Source organism: Thunnus albacares, chromosome 15 (genome assembly GCF_914725855.1).
Source record: "Thunnus albacares chromosome 15, fThuAlb1.1, whole genome shotgun sequence".
NCBI classification, from domain to species: domain Eukaryota; kingdom Metazoa; phylum Chordata; class Actinopteri; order Scombriformes; family Scombridae; genus Thunnus; species Thunnus albacares.
This window is the reverse complement of record NC_058120.1, coordinates 29,766,913-29,791,202: the sequence shown is the minus strand read 5'-3', so window position 1 is coordinate 29,791,202 and position 24,290 is coordinate 29,766,913. Positions and strand designations below refer to the sequence as shown.

The 24,290-nt window shown below is 41.2% G+C and overlaps 1 protein-coding gene and 1 long non-coding RNA gene across 2 annotated transcripts in view; one reads left to right on the top strand and one right to left on the bottom strand.

Moving 5' to 3' along the window:
- Positions 1-24,290, top strand: part of mdga2a (MAM domain containing glycosylphosphatidylinositol anchor 2a) — a 131,138-nt gene that overhangs the window by 9,871 nt on the left and 96,977 nt on the right. The gene's annotated exons all lie outside the window — the stretch shown is intronic.
- LOC122998662 lies at positions 459-21,463 on the bottom strand. The gene is made up of 3 exons (XR_006407469.1): positions 21,451-21,463; positions 16,776-16,779; positions 459-622 (listed from the first exon to the last, which is right to left on the bottom strand). It is a non-coding gene; the product is annotated as an uncharacterized LOC122998662 (long non-coding RNA).

Sequence of the window (24,290 nt, the reverse complement as noted above, 5' to 3'; positions counted from 1 at the left end):
ACTGTCACAGCCGTAATCACAGTAAAGAACACCTACGGGCTGTTATTCCTGTATCAGCGTAGAGCTGCTGGGCGGCTGCCAGGATCACTGCTGTTTGTTGTTGAGGATGACGGGGGGGGGGGGGGAGAGCCGGCCAGCGCGCTCATAATCCTGAAGTTTGAGATAATCCGGTTCCTCCGGGCCGATGTGGGAGGGAGGAGGGGAGGGGAAGGGGGGGGGGGGGGGATCCAGCTTCCTGTGAGAGGCGCGAAGCTCAGCGGGAGTCTGGAGACGTTTCCTTCAGTTCAGATGAGTTTATGTGACTTTAAAAAGCAAAACAGCTTCTAATAATCAGGTCAGAGAGAAGAAGAGGAAGTGAGACACAGCAGAGGCCTGTTGGTTACAGTTTTAGTTGAAGACGTGCAGAGTCTGTAAAAAGACAAATACATCTGATTGACAAGAGCCGTGACACTGTTTACATAAAAGTTGGTAAACTCTTCAAGTAAAGGCGTGGACTGCCCGTCCACCTCAAGGTGTCATTATCAGTCTTTACAGCTTGAGCACCTGGTGTGGAAGTTAGTATGAACACAGACTATCTCAGTGGGCTTTTCAGTGCAGTACAGTGCATGTGTCAACCTGTTCCCTTTATTTCATGACGAAATATACCAAAATAATAAAGGAAAAGGAGGCAACGACACAACGTTGATGATCTCAATGAACTCTGGCTTCAGGGAGGCTCCACCAACAAGGAAACCGTCAACGATTGATGGAGGACGTTTCTCTTCAGTCAAACATGTCTGAACTTCCTCTTCCTGCGTCTTCTTGGAACATCCTGCCGCCCAAAGAGAAACTTGTCCAGGCGTTTCCTCTGGGGGGGGGGGGGGGGGAACGTGCAGAGAAACCTGAGCAGAGTTTCTGATCCTTTTTATTTCTCCTGCCGGCCGAGCCGATCCAGAGGAAATGCAAACGGACAGGTTGATTAATTTCTGCAGCCGAGCGGTTACTGGGACAGAAAATGTGCTGTCACACAGGCTGGTAGACAAACAGAGATGTTCACGGGGGCCGTGAAGCGCCACTCCGCCGTCTCCACTTCCTGTCCTTCAGCGAGCAGCGAAACAAACGCACCCAAACACTTGTGACAGAGGTCACAAGTTCAAACTGTCGGTTCATGAAGTCGTCTATAACTGATCTGAGGTCAGGATTCAGGCTTTATCATCACTTTCCTTTGACTCGTCAGTCTGCTGCAGTTTATTTACATGTTGTTGTTGTTTTTAGGGTCGATCAGATCTTTGTAGAGAAAAGTCTGGAAATTTACAGGAAATATGACAAAATGTTGGACATTTTGACCTCATGGCGTCTCTGTGAGAAAACGCACAAAATGTTCATAAAAAATAAAACATTTTTGAGGGAAATACGTCTCTGTTTACTCTGTTTCTGAAATCATCATTTTGCTAATTTAACTAAAGTTGTATTTGAAGAGTTCAAACAGTCCAACAGAGAAGTTTGAAGAGAGAAACTCTGAGCTCCGTCCTACAAACAGCTGCTCTCATTAGTCCATTAATTGATTAGTTGATCAGAAGATTAACTATTTTGATAATCGAGTGAAACATCTCAGAGTAACGTGGAGAAGCAGGAACGGACCCGAATGCAGAGTCGACAGAAAATCTTTAATGTTGCGGCGGTCAGAACAAAACAAATGATCCAACAAAGACTGAACAGAAAACCAGAAGTTAAAAAGTCACTGAACTAACGAGGAGACGAGGAACAGAAACATCAATCAAACCGTCCAAGAATACAGAAACTTCAGCACACAAAACATTAAACTAACTCATAATACAAACATCTAAACCAACATCATGACGAGCAAAACCAGAGAGGAAAGAAGAAGAAACTGCATAAAAAATCCTCCTACAGTTAAAGTACATAAGTATTATGAGCTTGATGTAGTTAAAGTATTGCAGTTAAAGTACATAAGTATTATGAGCTTGATGTAGTTAAAGTATTGCAGTAAAAGTACATAAGTATTATGAGCTTGATGTAGTTAAAGTATTGCAGTAAAAGTACATAAGTATTATGAGCTTGATGTAGTTAAAGTATTGCAGTAAAAGTACATAAGTATTATGAGCTTGATGTAGTTAAAGTATTGCAGTAAAAGTACATAAGTATTATGAGCTCGATGTAGTTAAAGTATTGCAGTAAAAGTACATAAGTATTATGAGCTTGATGTAGTTAAAGTATTGCAGTAAAAGTACATAAGTATTATGAGCTTGATGTAGTTAAAGTATTGCAGTAAAAGTACATAAGTATTATGAGCTTGATGTAGTTAAAGTATTGCAGTAAAAGTAGTGGTTTGGTCCCTCTGACTGATATATTATTATATATGACATCATTAGATTATTAATAGTGAAGCATCAGTGTTAGAGCAGCATGTTACTGTTGTAGCTGCTGGAGGTGGAGCTAGTTTACACTACTTTATATACAGTTAGCTAGTTTAGTCCAGTGGTTCCCAACCTAGGGGTCGGGCCCCTCCAAAGGGTCAGCAGATAAATCTGAGGGGTGGTGAGATGATTAATGGGAGAGGAAAGAAGAAAAAACAAAGTTCTGATACACAAATCTGTTTTCAGTTTTTGGACTTTTTCTCTAATCTTTGATTTTTGCTGAAATATTGGATCATTTGAACATTTATTGAAATGAAAGCATGTGAGAAGTTTAGAGGGAAAAATCACTATTTGGTGGAGCTGTTAACAACTCATAGACATGTGAAATGTGACCCCGACTACACACTGCTTTTTGTAAGACGTCAAAAGACAAAAAGGTTGGAAACCACTGGTTTCATCTTTAACAATGTGTTGTATTTTAAAAGCTTGTTATATTATCCATTGTGTCAAATCTTCATCTGAAAAGTAACTAAAGCTGTCAAATAAATGTAGTGGAGTAGAAAGTACAATATTTCCCTCTGAAATGTAGAAAGTAGCATCACATGGAAATACTCAAGTAAAGTACAAGTACCTCAAATACTGTACTTAAATACAGTAGTTGAGTAAATGTACTGAAAGATAAAGATAAAGATGGCCGCCGGTGAGCGGAGGACGTGTCTGTAATGACATGATGACTTTGTGTTTGGCTGTGATTCACATGGAGGCAGGACGTGTCCGTCCTCAGATATAGATCCAGTCAGTGTGTGTGTGTGTGTGTGAACATGATTAGTCATGTGAGCTGCAGAGGGAACTGTACGTCCTGCAGCAGAGACAGAAGAAGAGAAAATAACGAGCGTCCTGCGTGTTAAAAACTGTCTGAAACATGAGATTTAATCAGTCATAACGACCCGCGGGGCTGCAGAATCATCCATTTCTCATCACGTTTTTATTGCTGAACATCGACTCCGCTGTGTCGTGTTGACGCTCACTGTGGGGATATTTACTGAGGAGGATCTGTGGTTTCTATTCAGGCTCCAAACAGCTGTGATTCTCCTTATTTACTATAAAACACAGAGAGGTTTTGTGCTGGTAAAATAGAAAAGCTGCGTGTTTGTGATGGTGTGAAATGTATTTGAAGGACGTATTTGACCTCTGCTGCAGGAGACTGAAACATCTGAGTAGAATCTGCTGCAGCTCAGTTTCATCACAGAGAAGAAGAGAGATCATAGCGTTGGTCTCCATCATCACTGCAGTGGCCTCACTTATAAACCTGCATATAACTCTGTCATTTATTTAAAAGCATCTCACAGGTTTTTGCCAAGAAATATGTCCAAGAGATCCAGTAAAAGCAGATAAATGTTGAAAATAAAGTCGTCTTATGCCATTAAAATACAGGTTTTAATCTACCAAACTTTCTGCAGACGTGTCTTTACTGTGAGCTGATCTCTTATCAGCTGCTCTGACAACTAACTGAGAATCTGGACAAAAAACAGGAAGTAGAAGTCGGAAGCTTCTGCTCAATGAAAATGAGTTTTACTTAATAAATCTCCATTAAATTCTCATGTTTCAGTCTCTGACCGACCAGGAACCGTTAAAGCCTGAATGATCTGCCTGCTATTAGCTTAAATTATTCTTTTATTCTGGTAAAAATGACAGAAATCATGGAGTTTGATAGCAGGTCATTCCTACTGGTTCAATGAGCACTCTGAGGTCAGACAGAAGCTGCGTTCATGTTATACTTCGTCAGAATCAGACGCAGGTCAGCCGTAGACTATTAAAACCCCGTCAGTGAGTCACACCGCTGCTCTGGGTCACATGTTCCTTCATCATGAAGAGTTTGGTCACGTTAGTTTGTTTAGAAACGGCTCCAAAGACTAATAACAGCATCACGTCTTCAGTCTCTGGAGAGTAGTTCTGTGTCAAGAAGAACGATCGGCTGCTTTCTCTCTCTCCGTATTGATCAGACTCTGATGCAGACATCAGTACAAAGTCAGAGGTTGATGATCTGCAGCACAACAAGCTGGTGAAGCTGTAAACAGAACTGCGTTCCTGCACATGCTCAGTAGCGTCTGCCTTACACAGAACTACTCTCCAGAGACTGAAAACGTGATGCTGTTATTAGTCTTTGGAGCCGTTTCTAAACAAACTAACGTGACCAAACTCTTCATGATGAAGGAACATGTGACCCAGAGCAGCGGTGGGACTCACTGATGGGTTTTTAATCAGATATATCAGCTTTGATACAAACATGATACTCGTTAGGAGATCAGTTCATTGTTGGTTGAGATTTGTTGACAAGAAGAAAAATATAGAAAATCAGGAGACATATCCTTTAAAGAAAGAAATAATAGTAAAATGATTTGTTTCCTCCTTCTCGTGCTTCAGATGGATGTTAATGGGACGCCTCTGTGTCGATGTGAGCAGGACCAGTAAAGAACATTAACAGGAGCAGATCAGCTGTGAGAGCTTAAAGAGCAGCTCAGATCAAAGAGTGAGGAAATGTTTAACGTGCAGCGATCTTCAGCGGCAGAAATCGCCACCTTGGGGAGACTCATCTCTCCCAGTGTGAGGATTAAGGCCATGTTTGGAGAATAATGCAGAGTGTAACAGTGTGGTTATGTAAGCTGTCAGCCTGTAGAGCTCTGCAGGCTGATTCAGCCTCAATCCACCAGCAGCTGCAGCCCGCAACATGACGGAGGAGAGAGTCAGAGGTCCAACAAGTTCTCCGTCAGAAAGACACGAGAAAGACTTCTGTCATCTGCTGCCCATCAAAGCAAAGCTGTGGTCACGTTTTACTGCTGAGACTTTTTATTTTCAGTCGTATTTTTGGTCATTTTAGCAGCTCGGCTCTGTGCTTTGGTTCAGACTGAAATATCTCAACAACTATCAGATGGATTGATATGAAATTTACCAGAGACATTCATGTTCCTCAGAGGATGAATCCTGCCGACTTTCATCAGCCTCTGATTTTTTCCTCTAGCGCCACCATGAGGTTGACTTTCATAGTTCAGAGTGAAATATCTCAGGTAGATTGTCATGAAAGCTTTATTGTGATCAATACTTGTGATTGGTATCAACAGTGTCAGTGCCTTGCTCTTCTCACTGAGCCTCAGAGGGATCTGAACCCTCGACCTGCTCAGTGTTACAGCCTCAAACAGAGGCAGCTGAATTTTTAGCTGAAGCGTTATGAATGAAAGTCACCTGTATCCGTGTCTTGTTGCTAGGCAACCCCGTCATCACGCAGCCAGCTGTTCGTCTCACTCGGCAGCGTAAACATGTTTTAGTTCAGTGATGATAAACGAGAAGAATTCATGATGAATAACAGATATTTAGCTGAATCTGCAGGTGTGAAGCTCCGCCTCCACGAGCCTTTTAGCTCATCTGATTGGAGGTTGAATGCTGCAGGTTAACTGACTCCACCTACCTGTTTTTCTCTTCATTCATTCATTTATCTGCTAGTTGCTGATTCCTGCAGAAGAAAAAAATGTTTTTACATCATATTTTATCACATTTTGTCAAATAATCTCCATTAAGAGTCTCAGCAGCTCCTGTTTGCAGTAACATGATGCACAGATGATTGATGTGATCCTGGAGAAAACTTAAAGTCCTGCGGTCATGAGGAACACCTTTGTTTCTACAGTTGTTTATTCATGATGGATTAGACAGACACACTGAAGTCACACTGAATCTAAACATATGTGTTTCATGTCGGGCTGTAATCAACCAAATAAAATCTTGGTCGACTGAAATCATACATCATTTTTGCAGGGGGGGGGTTAAACATTGTTGGATGTTACAGGTCAGAGTGAACTCATTTCTCCGTTCTCTATTTCTCTTTTTAGCGTCTGCATGTTATGCTAACTCACTGTTGCTAACTTTGGTGCTAACAGCTTCACTTCTCCAGCAGTTGGGGAAACAACAGACGTGATATTTCTTTGTCTTGAGAAACTGCAGCATGTATTAACTGTTACACCGTAGTCTCTACTGTCAACTTACCGCTAACCTTTTCATCTGCTCCGCTCGCATCCACCGCCGTTTTTACTCAAACATATTACGCAATGTCATATTCCTTAACGGCTACCAAGAGTTTCCCTGGTAACGACGCAGAGGTTGACTCACAGCGCTGCACAGAGGCTCCCAAACGTTGTTGATCTCTGAGTGAAGGGATTATTTGGCATTAAAAGATAGTTTTTTGGCCTGGTGGGGGTTCCCGTTGTTACAATTATAGGAGAAACACAGATTCAGTAAACGTTGAGTACAGTTACTCCCAGCAGGCTCCATCAGGTTGGGCCACTTCAAAGTTGTTAGTCTTTCCCTCCCGCAACAGCAAATGGATTAATCCTGGAAAGCTGTTGATGTAGCACTTTTCTCTTTATGAAAGTAACACGGCGATTATTCAACCAATGAGAATTTGGTCAAACGAGAGCATATCGACCAACTAATCGACCAGTCGACCAGCAGACTGCAGCTCTAATTTCATGTCTGTGTGTTCGGATTTGACTGAGTTCTGACTCTGAGACGGAGGACGAGCTTTGATGCAAATTGCAGTTAAGAGTTTTTAAGTACCTTAATATCCTCTGTGATGTGTGTGTGTGTGTGTTTGAAGTTTCTACATCATATTTGTTCACATTTAGTCCAATAGTCTCCATTAAAGTCGTGTGAATCAGCTGTTAGCAGCTCCTGTCTGCAGTGTAACATGATGAACAGACGACTATCACTGAAACTGAAGAAAACTTAATCATGTGATGATTCTCAGGTTCTGCAGCTTCTTGTTTCTCTGGTTTCTAAGTGGATTTATGGAGGTTTATTGGCGATGAACATCAGAGGTAATGATATCGTCAGGAAGTGGAAGTCACACTGAATGATATCATGTGTTTCATGTCTGTGTGTTCACATTATGTGACTGAGTTATGAGTCCGAGAAGGAGGATGGTTTTGACTGACAGACATCACTTTCTAAATATCTTTCCTTTTCCTGCGTCGCTCTCAGAGCGTTCCAGACGATAAAACTGTAAAATGTGAATTTTCTGCTCGACCGCTTCTCTCCTCCACCTCTGCTGTTTGCATCCCTCCTCCTCCTCCTCCTCCTCCTCCTCCTCGCTGCTCTGTCAGAGAAGATGAGTGGTCCACACTCAGCTCTTCTTCATGCGTGAGCGGTGGTGTGAGTTATGTGGCGTTACGTGCTGCTGCAGGATGCAGAGCTGCAGCTGAGCAGCAGGCGGGGTGATAATTACAGTGATGGTTATCGGGGTCAGCAGGCAGAGACGCTCGCTGGCTTCACTGTAACGTTCCTGCAGACTGACACACCTGACCTGCTCACACTTCCTGTTGTTGTGTCACAGCTGGACCAGTGATGTCGGAGCAGATGATGTTACTTTTCAACCAGAGGACATAAATCTGTCTTTTCCTGCTCCGCTCTAAATGTTACCTCAACCTCAGAAATCTCTGCCTTCTGATTGGCTGACAACTGTTACTCATGTGTGGGCTCCTCAAACACAAACCAGGTCAACAGTTTAAACACTGTTCTATATCCAACTGCAGGTAACCATAGCAACAGCACTGATGCTCATGTTACACTACAGTCAACTCAAAGACCCCTGGAACCTCCTCAAGGACCTTTACAGCACTCTCAAGGACCCCTACATCATACTCAAGTAGCCCAAAAACATCCTCAAGGATGTCTAAAACATTCTCAAGGACCTGTAGAAGCCCCTCAGGGACCTTTTGACATTTTTGAACACATCCTCAAGGAGCCAAAGAACATCCTCAAGGATGTCTAGAAAATTCTCAAGGACCTCCTCAAGGACCTCTACAACCTCCTTAAGGATGTCTATTCTCAGATACCCCTGGTACCTCCTCAAGGCCCACTAATAACTCCTTAAGGACTGCTGGAACCACTGACCACTACAGCCTCCTCAAGGACTTCTACAAAATTCTCAAGGACCTTTACAACCTCTAGCACCCCTGGAACCTCCACAAGGATCTCTGGTAAGCCCTTAAGGACTGCTGGAACCACTGGCCACTACAGCCTCCTCAAGGACCCCAAGAACTTCCACAGAGATGTCTACAACATTCTCCAAAAGCCCTTTGGATTGTTGATTGGACAAAACAGGCAAATTGAAGACATTTCTTTGGGTTTTGGGAAGTTTTAATGGCATTTTTTCACATTTCTTAAACATTTTAGAAACTAAACAATGAATTAATTAAGTGAGAAAATTGATAGTAAAAATAACTGTTAGTTGCAGCTCCAGAGTGAAGATAGCAGGAGAAGCTGGTGACTGTATTTCACAGTCAGAGCGGCTGAAAGCTGAGAAAGAGCTTGTTATTCATAGGTTATTTTCTCACACAACAGGTTTACAGGTGTGTTGTAGTACAGGTATGTTGAAGTACAGGTGTGTAGTAGTACGGGTATGTTGAAGTACAGGTGTGTTGTAGTACAGGTGTGTAGTACAGGTGTGTTGTAGCACAGGTGTGTTGTAGCACAGGTGTGTAGAACAGGTGTGTTGTAATACAGGTGTGTTGTAGTACAGGTGTGTAGTATAAGTGTGTTGTAGTACAGGTGTGTAGTACAGGTGTGTTGTAATACAGGTGTGTTGTAGTATGGGTGTGTTGTACAGGTGTGATGTTGTACAGGTGTGTTGTAGTATGGGTGTGTTGTACAGGTGTGATGTTGTACAGGTGTGTTGTAGTATAAGTGTGTTGTAGTATAAGTGTGTTGTAGTACAGGTGTGTAGCACAGGTGTTATGTAGTACAGATGTGTTGTAGTAAAGGTGTGATGTAGTACAGGTGTGTTGTAGTACAGATGTGATGTAGTACAGGTGTGTAGTACAGGTGTGATATAGTAAAGGTGTGATGTAGTACAGGTGTGTTGTAGTACAGGTGTGTAGTACAGATGTAATGTAGTACAGGTGTGTTGTAGTACAGATGTGATGTAGTACAGATGTGTAGTACAGGTGTGATATAGTAAAGGTGTGATGTAATACGGATGTGTAGTACAGGTGTGTAGTACAGGTGTGTAGTACAGATGTGTAGTACAGGTGTGATATAGTAAAGGTGTGATGTAGTACAGATGTGTAGTACAGGTGTGATATAGTAAAGGTGTGATGTAGTACAGATGTGTAGTACAGGTGTGATATAGTAAAGGTGTGATGTAGTACAGATGTGTAGTACAGGTGTGATATAGTAAAGGTGTGATGTAGTACAGATGTGTAGTACAGGTGTGATATAGTAAAGGTGTGATGTAGTACAGATGTGTAGTACAGGTGTGATATAGTAAAGGTGTGATGTAGTACAGGTGTGTAGTACAGGTGTGATATAGTAAAGGTGTGATGTAATACAGGTGTGTAATACAGGTGTGTAGTACAGGTGTGTTGTAGTGCAGGTGTGTAGTACAGGTGTGTAGTACAGGTGTGTAGTGCAGGTGTGTTGTAGTACAGGTGTGTAGTACAGATGTGTTGTAGTACAGGTGTGTAGTGCAGGTGTGTAATACAGGTGTGTTGTAGTGCAGGTGTGTAGTACAGGTATGTTGTAATACAGGTGTGTAGTACAGGTGTAGTACAGGTGTGTAGTGCAGGTGTGTTGTAGTACAGGTGTGTAGTACAGGTGTGTTGTAGTACAGTTGTAGTACAGGTGTGTTGTAGTGCAGGTGTGTAGTACAGGTATGTTGTAATACAGGTGTGTAGTGCAGGTGTAGTACAGGTGTAGTACAGGTATGTTGTAATACAGGTGTGTAGTGCAGGTGTAGTACAGGTGTAGTACAGATGTGTTGTAGTACAGGTGTGTAGTACAGGTGTGATGTAATACAGGTGTGTAATACAGGTGTGTTGTAGTACAGGTGTGTAGTACAGGTGTGTACTACAGGTGTGTTGTAGTACAGGTGTGTAGTACAGGTGTGATGTAATACAGGTGTGTAATACAGGTGTGTTGTAGTACAGGTGTGTAGTACAGGTGTGTAGTACAGGTGTGTTGTACAGGTGTGTAGTACAGGTATGTTGTAGTACAGGTGTGTAGTACAGGTGTGTTGTAGTACAGGTGTGTTGTACAGGTGTGTACTACAGGTGTGTTGTAGTACAGGTGTGTAGTACAGGTGTGTGGTAGCACAGGTGTGTAGTACAGGTATGTTGTAGTACAGGTGTGTTGTACAGGTGTGTACTACAGGTGTGTTGTAGTACAGGTGTGTAGTACAGGTGTGTGGTAGTACAGGTGTGTAGTACAGGTATGTTGTAGTACAGGTGTGTTGTAGTACAGGTGTGTAGTACAGGTGTGTAGTACAGGTGTGTTGTAGTACAGGTGTGTAGTACAGGTGTGTAGTACAGGTGTGTACTACAGGTGTGTAGTACAGGTATATTGTAGTACAGGTGTGTTCATCACCGCTGAACTAGACTGATGTTTCTGTAATTTGGCGTTTTCTGTTGAGAATCCAGGTTCTGGTTTCCATTCATCCCTCGGCCTCCTGCTGCCTCATTACGTATGCAGATGGAGCACCATGCTGTCAGCCAATCAGATGTCTGCAGCTATTTTTAGCCGTCCCACTGACTCGGCAGCTTCCTCTGAGAGATCCTCCGCTCTAGAAATACAGCGAGAGAGTTACATAACACAAAGAGACAGAGAGAGAGAGAGAGAGAGAGAGAGAGAGAGAGGTAAAAATCTTTACGGTGACATGAATAAAAGAGTGAAGTTGAATCTGACCTGAGAGCAGGAGGAGAGATTTGGGAGGAACTGGGACAGATAGTGGTTTTAATATTTAGTTTCATGCCTGTCTGTCTTCTCTCTGCAGCTCTGCTCTCTGACATAAATAAATGAAGATGAGAGGAAACACTTGTGATCCTGGATGACTTTAGATCTGAGAATTACATAAAAGTTTGAGGTTTTGTGGTTTTTTACAAGTTTTTGCTTTTGAGTCTCGAGATCAATCAGCTGACTGACTAATACCACCTTTAAATGAAAAATAAGAGATAACGATCATTTCTCCCAAACAACACCTGGATCAGCTGCTCATGTTATATATTATATTATATTAGTCATGGTAACGGAAACATCATGTGACCGCACCTGTACACACAGTCCAGTTTTCTTTATTATTGTCTAACAACAACTTATATTATTTATAAAATATACTGCATGTTATATATTGGGTGAAAAGATGTTTTAAGCATAGTTAAGATGCTTCAGCCTCAAGACGTCGCTGCTGCTTTGTTTTCATTTATGTTTATTTTAAATTATTTCTCCATTAATAAGATTTGGAGACTTATAGTAGCTTTGATGTCTGCTGTGTGGATGTTGATTGACAGCTGTGATTGACAGGTGGCTCACCTGCTGCTTCACTGACTGTTGTCGTAATATTAAGTTTAACGTGAGGTCTGAGGTAGCGTAGCGTGTTTCCAGAACATCAACATGAACTCCTCGTCTAGAAAATTCTGGCTCCAAACGGGAAAAGATGGCGCCGACCAGAAGCTGCACCTCGATACGTCCATCTTTATATACAGTCTGCGGTAGGGAGAGCTCAAATAGACAGAATAGAAAACAACTTTACTGTCTTTGGTCCATGAGGGAGTTCATTAAAACATCACACACACACACACACTGATACACACACACACACACACTGATACACACACCACAAAACACTGACTGAAAAAAACGATTTTCGTCTCATTATGTTAGTTACACTGTTACACAGTCCAGTGTTTAGTGGCTTTTTTATTGATTATTCCAACTTATATTATCAATAAAATATATGATTCAGTCTGAAACTCAGTTTAAGTTAAGTTAGAACTGGGTTCTCCACACACAACTAACAAAACACACACACACACACACACACACACACACACACACACTGTATGAGACTGCAGAGAGCAGGATGACTCACTACATCACACACACACACACATGCACACACACACACACACACACACACACACTCAGCCTCAGGCCTGTACAGTAGAGCAGTGAGAGTCTCAGCAGGAGCTCGCCCTGATTTAACCACAGAGTGTGTGTGGATGTGTGTGTGTGTGTGTGTGTGTGTGTGTGTGTGTGTGTGTGTGTGTGTGTGTGTGTGGATGTGTGTGTGTAGATTTAAACTGAATTAAAGGGATGAGTTTAGAGATTAGAGTGTTAAAGGAGAGGAAACAGATCCCTGATTGTCACCGCAGGAGGTCAGCGTGTTTGGAAACAGAAAGACGGAGAGATTAATAGACCGACTACATTCTGAAATATATGAAAATGAATTTAAAGCCTGTTTTTGTCTTTCTGACACAACCAGATCCCTGAAAATATATACACTCTATTATATATATATATATATATATATATACACTCTGCAAGCACTTTATTAGGAGCACCTGTGCAGTTTAAAGGCCCAAACGCAGTGAAAGTGAAACTGACGCGTCTCATTTGATGCTTTAATGATGAACTGCAGGCATCCTGTAGATCCTGTAGATCTTTATATTTACTGCTGCATGAGTTGGATGTAATGAATGAATGAAAAGGAGAAATCATCTGTTGACTGTCTGATGGTTGTTTATTTGTGCTTTAGAACGTAACCGCTGTTATTTCTCTCATTCACTCTACTGCCGCTCGCTCTCCTCGCTGTCTCTCTCTCTCTCTGTTCTTCGTCAGTTTTGGTCGCTGGTTCCTCATTCGATGCAAAATGGAAACAAGGTCGGTGTCGCGGCGTCGCGGCAGGTTGATGCACTTCATGATGCTTTAGGTGAACGTTTGTCCATTAAACACAAGTGTACTTCAGAACACCTTCATGTAATCCAACGCAACAGCTCTGCCAGAAATTCTACTTTATGAAAAACAGGAAGTTCGATTTTTCCAACTTTTTCCAAATTTTCATCAACAACAGAAACTCATCCGACCAATCACGACGCAGCTGCTGGAACGTCACATGGTGGATCATCTGGTTGTTTGTTGTTTATCAAAACGCTGTATGATGATGATGGAAGTTAACTACGACTCCCAAGGTGCATTTCAGCAAGAAACAGCCAATCACCGAGCTTAAAATCCAGTCACATGTGCTGCTAACGGCCCCGCATTGACTCAGTTTCACTTTTAATTTCTAGCTCACTATGAGTGAACTCTGTAACCATGGCGACACGTTTTGTTCACAACTTCAACAGCAGTGTGTTTTGAATTCGTTTCGCTCTGATTCGCACCTCCGGCTGACTGACTGGCTTCTTCTCCATGGCAACAGCAGCCGAGGCTCATGGGTATTGTAGTAATCTCAGCCATCTGTCAACATCACAGACAGAAACAAAATGTAAACAATGTAAACAGGTGTCAGAATATAAAAACCTGTAGGATGGTTACAGAATCCAGGAGAGACAAATCTGAACGAGGAGAAACCAGCCGCTCCTCACGGTCGATGACTGAAACCTAAAACCTGCGCTAACGTGATCACTTCCTGTTTGATGCGAATACGTGAGCTGCGTTAAATTTGCCTGTTTTGTGTCGTATACTTGCGTCGAAGCCTTTAATGTAACCCATCACTGCATCGCGTGAAGATATTTATAATGCGTGAATGCAGCGAGAGTCTCTCTAAACTACAGTGGCCCTGAAGTGCACATCACAACGACAAATAACAAAACACAACAACATTAACTTCTACCGACAAAGCTTGTTGCTGATTGGACGGACAGTGCGTCTGTCCAATCAGAGCGTCCAATCAGCAACAAGCTTTGTCGATAGAAGTTGATGTTGTTGTGTTTTGTTATTTGTCGTTGTGATGTGCACTTCAGGGCCACCGTACTAAACTGTAAACTGACAAAATGAGAATTTCACTGTTTGTTTTTTTAAAATATTGATTTTCATGTGTTTCCTGTGATGTTAAATGTGTTTGCAGCTGTTTCTGTTCCTGTAGCAGAGTTATTAAAGCCCTTTAGTGCCGTTTATCTCTGATGTTAAACAGTCCAAACGCAGCAGGTGAGACTCAGAAACCCAGAGGACGTTTTTCCACTTAACACCCCACATGTTCCAGTTTGACCTCCGACGGTGGCGGAGTCTGTTTGTTTGTTTGTTTGTTTGTTTGTTTGTTTGCTGTGTGAATCTGCTGCAGGTCACATGAGTCTGAATCACAGCCCGTATGTGAAGACGGACGTAGCGAGGTGTGATGTCACCTGTTGGTTTTATTGTTGGTTGGCGCCGTCTTTTCTGTTTGGAGCCACTCAGCAGCTTCGATCCTGAAGCGCGCAGTCTTTTCTGTTTGGAGCCACTCAGCAGCTTCGATCCTGAAGCGCGCAGTCTTTTCTGTTTGGAGCCACTCAGCAGCTTCGATCCTGAAGCGTCTTAAAGCTGCTCCAACTTCTCTCTACAAATACTGAATCAATCTTTGTTTCAAAGAGTCATTCTGGTCTCAGTCTTTTAATTCAGGCCCTCTAATGAGTAAGTAGAATAATTTATTTAAAATAAAACAAAAACTAAAAGAAATGAGAGGAAACTAATAAGCAAATAAATAAAAATAAATAAAGATTACAGGTTGACATAAGTGAGTTCTGAGTGTCGACAGCATCTTAAAGTCTGCAGGACGCTTTGAATTTCTGCAGTGAAAGGTAATAAACCAGGTGGGGATTTAGAAAATGTAGTCATGGAAATATAAAATAATGACAATATACTGAAAGGAGCTGAAAAATAGAATCACATGGTTTAAAGTAAACTTATAAAACTCATTAAGTTGTCGTCTGGCTGCAGTGATGTACAGTCGTACTCTGTGACATCACTGATTATTACATCTATCAGATCAATCTAGTTTTTTGTGTGATTTGTCTTCATTTAAAGCTATAATATGTAATTATTCTGCATTTAAATGTGTAAAAACAACTAGACCTATGTTATATATGTTGTTGAGTTGTGTTCTTACATTATCCCAAATGTTTCCAACAATGTTCAAACTCAGAGAAATCTGTAATTTAATCAAAGTAACGGACCGTTTCATTTGGTCGCCTGTCGATGGCGTCATACCTCCTCTACCAAAGAGTAAACACGTACAAGATGCATACGGCGGCGCTGTGTTTGTCCGCTACAATGGCGTCTACCAAAGAGTAACTTACACACATAGAAGATAATACATCGCCGTTGTGGTTGTTCCACACAAACTGTTATAAATGGACTTTTATTCAGTTTTAAGCCACATTTTCATGATAAATTTAGGTGGTTTTTAACTATATCTTTTAGCTGGAAGAAGGATTTTAGTCATTGGACGTCTGGATCTTAAGTTATCAGAGAAATAAACTGGACAAACGTTAGCAGCAGCTCGGCTAACAGCCCCTCCAGGAAGTCCGGTGGTCGCCAAACATCGTCAGAGAAACACTGATTTTTTAGGTGAAACAGCTTTATTCAGTGTTTTTACCTGTAATCTCCGGGTCTGTTTGTTCTGGAGAGGAGGAGCAATGAACACTGGAGTAATCCTATCCCAGTGAAGCTGGTTATTTAACAACAAAGACAACAACTCCCATGATCCCTTGCTACTTCACACCGTCATCACACTCCGTCTTTTGTTATTGTTTTGGTTGAGACGCCTAGCGGCTGAAATGACATATTGTGTGTTTAAGACACTGACGTTCATTTCTTCTAAATTCTTGAAAGAAGTAAATTTTGATCAGAAACAAGTTGAAATAAACCGACTTCACTCTTGATTCCAGTTCAAATTATTTATCAGTAAAATAATGGAAATTACATCCTGATCAACCAACATATAAATACATATAAAAACATCAGAGCTGTTCTAGGAGGCTAAAACATAAACAGTGTAAACAACTGAAGTTAAAATGTCATTAGAAGCTGAAGCTCAGTGACTCAGTTTGTTCTTCGGAGGCAGTGAAGGAGTTCAGTTTTTCATCTGTATTCAGCTCTCCATCCCTCCATCCTCCGATCCTGTTCTGGCTCAGGTATTTTCCATTTCCCATCCTAAAACCAGGTATTAGTCTAATCCCCCTCGCTCTCGTTCTAATAAGTGATGAATCCGGCTCGAACCTGGCAGACCGGCTGATCCCTGCGGTACAAGGTGCAGCATACAAAACACAAAAAACCACACAACACCTCCTAAAGTCAGGAATTACACTCCCCCCCCCCCCCCCCCCACCCTCAGGGTCTCTATAATCACCCCGAAACCAAGAATTAGATCAATCCAATCCCCTCGGATAAACAGCTGCAGGTGAGAGTTTGTGGAGGTTAAAAGCACAATAATTTAACTCTTTAACCTCTAAGCAGTTATTGTTTTCTATTCATTTCATACGATATGGAATCATTCAGGAGTTTTTATGCTGCAAGCTGCTGAAACAGTATAAATAACTTATATATTTCTGTCCTCCTCAGTCTGATCTATGTAGTAACGTGTTGGTTGTGACTCGTAGACTCTGCAGCTCCTCTCGGCTTTACGGAGCTTTATAGTGAGTTTCAGCTCATTGTTTATCTGTCCGACTGCAACTTTACTGTTCTGGTTCACTCTCAGCGTCTCATAGCTGCTGAACACTACCTGCTCACAGTTAGCTGTAGACTAGCTGGTGAACATAGTGGAGCATTTAGCAGCTAAAGAGCCAGATATTTCCCTCAAGAGCTGGTGGAGAGCAGAAACAGCTAAAAGAGAAACACGACTCCACATGAATGATGATGTTGCTCCGTAACTGCTGGATGTGGAAACAAGCAACTGTTATGTTGATATTTCTGGTTTGTTCGGTCTTATTATCAGCTCGTCAGTCGTTATTAATCTGTATGATAGAAGATTGATTGATTGATTGATCACAGTCATCCTTTAAACAAAGTGATCAGAAAACATATGAGCTGATTATTATCTTCATTCATATTTTAAGATGCTACAAATTACATCCAGCTCCAAAAACAAAAAAAAAAGCCTGAAAAGCCGACAGGTACAATGAAAGTACAGAGAGTCGTTGCTATGGAGACACCATCTCGTCTAGTCATACTGGTGTAAACTGGCAGACCGGTGCGTTGCAAGAAGTTGCAGGTTTCAACTGGTCCAGTCATGAATCTTTGGTGTGACCTGGTTTTAAGATGCTGATCAGACAGATTCAGCAGATCCAGATCCAGATCCAGATCCAGATCCAGATCAGCTCAGCGTAGAACTCCAGTTCTCAGAGAATCAACATACGGCTGCTTGTTGATGAATCAGTGACCGGTTCAGGTCTCAGATACATATCAGATCTCCTGACCCGGTACGAACCCTGCAGACCTCTCAGGTTCTGGATCACTGAGTCAGAACTAAACTCTGCTGCTCGAATGTTTAACAAACTGTCAGAAGAGCTGAACACGTTTAAATCCAAACTACAGACGGTGTAATGATCTGATACTGATACAACCTGCTTCTACAGATTGATTGTTTATTTATCTTGTCAAATTTATGTGTTTATATATTTTTATTGTTTCTAATCTGTTTGCTTTTGTTTGTTTTTATTGTTGTTATCATTTGTGCGTCTTTGCGGCTGGTATGACGTGTGCTATAAATAAATAATATACAATAACTACATAATATAAAGTGCTGAATAAACAGATATATATTCATGATTACTGATGAACTGATGTAAATATAATAAATAAAAGTCCAGGTTTGTTTCCGGCTGTTAAACACAGAGAGAAATAAACAGGAACAGAATTTAATCCAAATGCTCCTATTGCTCGTCTTTAATCTGACCTCATGTGACCTCACGCTGTAATAAATCACCATCTGACCTCTGACCTCCAGCTGGACTCAGGTTGATGATACTGATACTGTAGAGATCCCTGATGCCATCCCATAATGCACTGGGAGCAGAAAAATAACAAAAGACTGGTTAATCCCAAAACTCATCAGCCTTTTTCTGAAAAAAACAAAAACACATGACAGGAACAGTCTAACAAGGAATCCCACTGATGCTGATGTAATTAATTAAACAGAATTTTGAGGTGATTAATTGATAAATTTCAGAAATATCATTAATCATTAATATATTAATGGGTTATATGCATGTTTTCAGGCTTTTTAAAATTCCCTAATTTATACCTTAAAGAGGATATTCAGCACATTTCCTCTTTAAGCCCCGCCTCCTGATGAGCCCACTCTGTTCTGATTGGTCAGCTTTCAGGAAGCTTCCTCCGTCTCCGGAGGCTACGTAAACAAACTATAGTAGCAGGATTTCACTTCTTTTTCTCCTTCTTTACTCCAAATGTCAACTTCTCAAATCCATCTGAACATGTTGGAGCTGAACAATACATGGAAACACCTTAGCAACCACCCTTAGCAACCACCTTAGCAACCACCTTAGCAACCACGGCTACAGAACAGACGGTCGTTTATGGGCATGTGCGACGAGCCAACGTCAGCTCGTCGGTAAAGTAGAAAAAAAGCGTCACAAACGAAGCGTTGTGAGCAGGTTGAAGGTTGAAGCCCTGAGTTTTGACTTGCAGGCAGCATTTCTACAAACATTCACCTCAAGTTTTGGAACTTTGACCGTGTTCAACATCCAACATCAGAACAGGATATAAATAACAGAAAACCACTAAAAGCAGAATATGTTCCCTTTAAAAGAACCTTGATATGTCAATGAAGTAAAAAAGACTTCCGTGCAGGTTGGTCTCCTGGATCCTGGATCAGGCACTTCATGATGGTTAAACCTAAATGAATTCCGGGTCAAGTGAGGATTTAAGAACATTCAAATACGGGAAGATATACAAACACCGGTCTGACCTAAACTCTGCATGACACTCAGAAGGAATCAATACAACTGTCTCTCTGCTCTCATGTACCTGCAGCCTTTAGTCTTCTCCACGCTGATACCTGAACTCATCTCCCAGTACAGAGTGCTGGTCTGATACTGGTTCTGTCTGTTGTTACAATTCTGCACTCCCACGGTGTTTGCACTCAGGGAGGCGAGAGCCACCAAAAATATGAACAGTAAGTGTTTCTGCAGAGCCTGCTCCCAGTTTCACCAAACTCAGCCCATTTTACTTGATTCTACTGTATTTATGTATTTAAACGACGTTGTTCATTGATGCGGCGTCTCGTATTGTCATCTGTCCTGTTTATTGTTGTTTTCAGCGCTGTGCGTTAAAACCAAAGATCATTTTCCAGTGTGGAACTAAAGTTCCTTCCTTCCTAATTAAACGTGTGTATAATGTTTAGTTAATTTACTTTTCTTTACTCCAGTTGCTAGAAGATCTTCATGAATAAAATAACACCAGCCCATTTCTCTTCTATTGAGCTTTTATGTAATAAAATCTGTTTCATCCAACGATTTCCCATCAAAAGAAATAAAGATAACGAAAGAAAATGTTGCCTGAACATGAAGAAGATAAAAATCTGACCTGAACATCACCTGAACATGGCCTCAGGTTGGGAGGAGAGACAGAGAGGAGGAAACAAAAAAAGAAACAAAGAAGAAGAGAAGGAAAAGAGAGCAAAGTGGAGGAGAGAGGAGAAGATGAAGAGGAGGAGGAGGAGGAGGAAGAGGAAGAGGAGGAGGTGTTGTGGATGATCTGGTTGTCCTACTTTTTCTCTCCTTTCTATTTTGAGATTTTGTGTTTTTTTTTTTTCTGTCCGTCCTCCGATGACTCTGCTTTCGTTTCATGCTGATGTCATCAAACCCCAAAACAACGATGGACTGATTTTCTCCCAGCATGCACTTCAATCAGAGTCTGTCTGAAGAGGCAGCAGCATGTGGCCGAACACCAGCGACAGAGTTAAGTTATTTTGGTTTCCATGAAATCAAACCCTGTTTTTTTTTCTGCAAAAGCAATTAAATATATTTACAGTCTGTAATTACGTCTCCATGTGGTCGTTTTTAGTGTGACTGGTGGACTCTGCTGTTCACTATCCTACAGTCACATCACAGCAGCTAACGCTAATGCTAACATAACATCTCCTACTGCTGCTGCTTCACGTTAAAATGATTCATCAGGAGATGCAGGACCAGGACCAGGACCAGGAGCATCACCAAAGACAGATCCCATCATGGTCACGGCCTCCTCACAGTAAATGGTTAACGAGCTGCATTTAGTCTTCCAACCACTCAAAGCGCTTTTACACCAACAAGGTTTCAACCTGCTCATCAGGAGGAGAATCTAATCATTAAAACATTCACGCATCAGGACCAATTTAGCGTTCAGTATCTTGGTCAAGGGCACTCTGACATGCTGACTGGAGGAACCGGGGATCGAACCACCGATCGACCCGCTCTGCCTCCTGAGTCACCGCCTGCCCCCCCAGTGCTCCCATCAGGGAAACGCTACTGGATCCTGAGGTCAAACGCTGAAAAGTTTCTCCCCAGGCAGTCTGAGTGCTGAATGAGGATAAACAGACGTCTGCACAACTGCACAGACTCTCTTTAATGACCACCTTCATCTGTGTCAACCTTAAAAAACTTTAAAAATACTTAATAACACCTCAAGCTTCACTACTTTAAGGTCATACTTTAAAGTTTCTTGTTTTTTGTGTCCTTTTGTGCAATTTTGCTTTTTTATCACCCTGTATTGCGGCTCGAGTTATAGATATTACTTATTACTATAATTATTGATATTACTTGTGGAATGTATTTAATATGTATTGAACTAAAGGCGTCAACAAAACAAACCAGTGTCTTCAGTGTTTTCTTATCTTCCGTCCCTCCACATGTTCACAGTAGAGGCGTGTTTCCCTCCCTCTCTAATGTTTTCATTCATCTATCTAGTAGCGCTGCAACTAGCGATTATTTTATTGATCAATCAATTAATTGTTCTGTCTATAAAATGTCATAAGATAGTGAAAAGTGCCCGTTATAATTTCTTAGAGTCCACGTTGACGTCTGCATATGTCTTGTTTGGTCTTGTTGGATATTCAGTTTACTGTCATCATCATCAAATCTTCACATCTGAGAATCTGAAACCAGCAAATGTTGTTTCTGCTTAAAAATGACTAAAATGATTGTTTGAGTATCAAAATAGTTGCTGATAAAATTTTGAGTTAATTTCACATTTTCCAAATGGTTTCCCATCGTTTGAGCTTTGACTGTCGCTCTTTCAATGATCTTGTTGTGTTTCTTCTTCTGCAACAGTTTAACGGCAGCGACAGGAGAATTAGCGCCACCTGCTGTTTATCTCTTAATATTAACACAACAGCAGTGGATGGAAACACACAGCACACCCACATACCTGCAGTTCAGTGAGTCATCAGGTCTGGTCTCATTCAGGCCTCTGGAGACATTATTTTTTCACATATTGTAGAAATTATCATTGAATGATCAAGTGAGTGATCAATAATTAGCAGGCTGGGAGCTGCAGGTTACAGATGAGCTGGAGAGAAAGAACAGCTCACTAAAGTCAGGAAACCGGAGTTTCCTGTATTCAATTAGATATTTAAGCCTCATGTGGGGGGGGGGGGGGGTTTCTCAGTGTTTGTACTGTGCTCAGATACTCCCACGAGTGCGTGTACTGTATTCACAGATGCAGGCGGGTCAGGCAAAAATAGAGGCGAAGTGTAAAAATAAAAAACGAGTGGTGCAACATGCAGGATGCCTCGCAGCTGCTGACACAGAAACTCTGAGTAACTCTGCTCACAAACAAAAGATAATACCTGCAGCTGGCCGACGACTAATAGTAACTGTTTGTTACTATTTTGTTGAGTTTGTATTTGTATTCACCGTTTCACCCCCATCGCGTCGTACCGTCGTACCGTCGATACGCCGATACGCCGACGACTTCCTGTTGTACGTCTCGTTTAGCGCCGGATTCTCTGCACTGCTGCCATTAAGGATGGGACGGCTTCCAACTTCCTGAGACTGAACACAGATAAGACTGAGTTCTGGTTGTTGGTCCTGATCATATTTCTGACAGTGTCCCCCCCCCCCCACAACTAACAGCTAACACCACACACTCAGCTAGAAACTTAGGAGTTGTTTTTGCACATTTACAAATCAGAAATATTGCCAAAGTCAAACCAACGTTCCCCAAAAACATAATTGAACTACTTCTCTACGCCGTCATTTCGTCCCGTCTAGACCACTGCAGGTCATTATTTACTCATCTGAACGATGCAACAGTTCAGTCCATCTACAGTCGGTGCAGCAGCGAGACTTCTGACAAACACTCGACGTGGAGAACTCGTCTCTCCAGTCCCGGCCCGGACTACACTGGCTTCCTGTTCGTTTTAAGATTTAAGATTTTATTGATTACTTTTAAATCCCTACATGGCCCGGCTCCGCTTTACATTTCAAAACTCTTAATCCTTTATTCTGCACGGAGAGAGCCCTCAGATCAGAGAATCAGATGCTGGTAAAAGTCCAGACTAAAAACAAAAGGGATCATTTAGTGTTTCAGCAGCAGATCAGCTGAGTCATCACCTCAGTCTGAAAAACACACCTGAACAAACTGACATTTGTATAAAATATTATGTTTTAATGTTGTTTTTATATTCTGTTTTATCTCTTTATGTTTGTCCACATCTTGAAATCTTTATTGTGTTTTCTGTGGATGATGTTCTTTTATCTTTGCACGTATAGTTTATGGTTTTGTATTTTCTGAAGCACCTTGTAACTACTTTAGAAAGTATAGGAATAAAGTTTATTATTATTATTATTATTATTATAACACCAGCCGGCAGCCTCTAACGCTGATCTGAATCCACATCAGATCCGGGTTAGTGGTCCAGGCTGCAGCCCGTCTGCTCCACCTAACACTGCACAAGCCCCTGTCAATTAAAAATTAATTTTCCACTGACCTTTTTCCTCTGCTGCTCATTTATAATTTCTCAACTTTAATTAGCTGAACTCTGTTTCAGACAGACTGTGCTCACCAGAGTTTGGCCTCAGATCTGACCTTAAATTCCAGGTGGTTTTAGTCTGAGACTCTCTGAAAGCTCACAGATCAGCAGCACAAACTCTGCTGGAAGAACTGTTTTATTTAGAGATGCACCAATCTGACTTTAACTCTCCCGATACCTGAAAGCAGTGAACTTTTATCCCGTAATTTAAAATCTGTAAAACTCTGTTTAACTCTCAACTGTCTGAAGTGTTTCTCATTAAAAAAGTTGTTTTGTGAGCTGCTCTCCTTTATTAAACATGTAATAGAAACACTTTGTGGCAACACCTGCAGACAATAAGATCAGTATCGGCACCGATAACAATCCAGAATATTTGCTTTCCTGTATTTTAATCCTGCAGTTTATGCAATAAATATGTTTTCTGTGAAGCAGCTGATTTAAACCTCAAAAACTTCTGTTTCTAGAAGTTATTATTATAAACTATTTAATCAGATTTTTGTCCAAACTGCGAACAAGATGTTACCTTCAGATATATATGCACGTATATAAACATTAACATGGATACACAAGTACAACATACATACATACATACATGTATACAGTGTTTGAATTATTGCATTTATGCAAGTAATCATGTTTTATATTTGCTAACAAATGTACATGTACACATATATTTATTCTCACCTACATCTACAGATATATACACATATACACCAGTCAAAAATACAGCAGTTTCACTTGTTTTACTCTTATTTTATTACAACTAAACTGACACAAATGTTGTGTTTTGTTTCCAGATAACTTGGAAAACAAACACGTACATCTGTGAATTTACTGTTTTTAGAAAACACAATTATGAATGAATGTTATGAAAAATGGAGCTTTTGTTTCTTGATAAATATCTTTGCTTCTCATGTGACCAAAGTAACAAACTGACCTGGTGTCATTTTTACTGCAGTTATTAAACTTTACCTCCTGTTTTTATTCTTTCGTGACAAACTTTGAGTCTGTGAAATATCAGGAACGCTGTGAAAAAAAAAAAAAAAAAAAAAAGCTGTAACACCCAAGAGGACGCTGTTCTTTACTGCGGTTTACAGGGACTCAAAACGCCACGCAGCCTCCTCGCCGTGCGGTTCCCATGACGACAGGTAGAGAACATCCTGCAGGCT